The following is a 1,357-nucleotide window of genomic DNA, read 5'->3' as shown; positions in this document are numbered from 1 at the left end:
GTCTGTGTGTTGACCTTTAGGAGCGTTTTCTAGACGGGGTGCCACGTCCTGGCCCCAGCGTCCATCATTTGTCTTCCCTTGGGACCTCCTTGCTCTGCTTCCCTGCCACTCCATTGCACGCCCCTGGTGTTTTGCCTCAGTGTGGTGGGGATAAAGCAGGTGAATTTTTTCCTGAAAAATCTTGTGGCCAAAAGAAAAACAAACGCCTTCTAAGGCTGAAATGGACCAAATGGGCAAGGCCATGGGAGCTGGGCCGATGAGATTGCTGCGGGTCACAGAGGAGCCAGAAGGCCCGGCTGCAATGGATGAGCCGCCACAATAATTTGTTTTAAGAAAAATTCCCATAAGCTAAATATATGTAATTACCGTGAGAAAATAAAGAGATGGCAATTGTCACCAAATAGATTATAGGTAGAAGGTATTTCCTTTCAAAATGTCAGCAAGATTTTTTTGTGATACAGACAAGATTATTTCAAAAATGTGTATGGAAAGGTAAAGGAATCTGATTAGCTAAAACAGGATAAACAGAAGAATGACGTGGAAAGAGTTGGGCGCTCCTATGTCAAGACAAACAGATCTGTTTGGGAAGAAGTAGGGCCAGAATGCTCCTTGGAGGCAAGGATGGCAAGACGTTACTTCACATACAATTGGACATGTTGTCAGGAGAGGACATTATTTTTGGTAAAGTGGAGGGTAGTGAGAAAGAGGAAGGCCTCTAACAACATGGATTGACACAGTGGCTGCACCTGTGGGCTCAGGGATAGCAACAAGTGTGAGGATGCACAGGGACCAGCAGTGTTTCATTCTGTTGTGCATCAGGTTACTATGAGTTGGAACCAACTCACTGGTACTTAACACGAACAGCATGTCAAGATCTATTATACAGCTACTGTAGTTAAGACCTGGTGTTACTGGTGGGAGGATAGTCAATGAGACAAAATAGAGAATCTAGAGATAGCCCTACAAGATATGTTGAAAATTTTCTTTTCCCTTTACAAAAGCACATAGGCAATTCAATGGAGGGAAGATTAGCCTTTTCAAAGAGTGGTGCTGGAGCAATTTGTAAAAGGAAGCACAAAGACAAGATAAGGAAATGACCTAATGCACCTCGATCCACACAGAACCCTGTGATGTTGGACTGCAACTAACACACGAGAAAACTGGGGGGATTTCAGATGAAGGCTTCTTTTTTTTTAATCGTTTTATTAGGGGCCCATACAACTCTTCTCACAATCCATACATACATCAATTGTGTAAAGCACATTTGTGCATTCATTGCCCTCATCATTCTAAAAACATCTTCTCTCCACTTAAGCCCCTGGCATCAGCTCCTCATTTCCCCCGCTCCCTCCCTGCT

The 1,357-nt window shown here is 43.8% G+C and overlaps 1 pseudogene; it reads left to right on the top strand.

Moving 5' to 3' along the window:
- LOC101659797 overlaps positions 1-213 on the top strand; it is a 2,681-nt pseudogene extending 2,468 nt beyond the window's left edge.
- The last annotated feature ends 1,144 nt before the right edge of the window (positions 214-1,357 follow it).

Source organism: Echinops telfairi, unplaced genomic scaffold (genome assembly GCF_000313985.2).
Source record: "Echinops telfairi isolate 266 unplaced genomic scaffold, ASM31398v2 ScPeMD7_443;HRSCAF=831, whole genome shotgun sequence".
Taxonomy (NCBI): Eukaryota; Metazoa; Chordata; class Mammalia; order Afrosoricida; family Tenrecidae; genus Echinops; species Echinops telfairi.
Note: the sequence above shows the minus strand (reverse complement) of the source record. Positions and strands in the feature narration are given on the sequence as shown.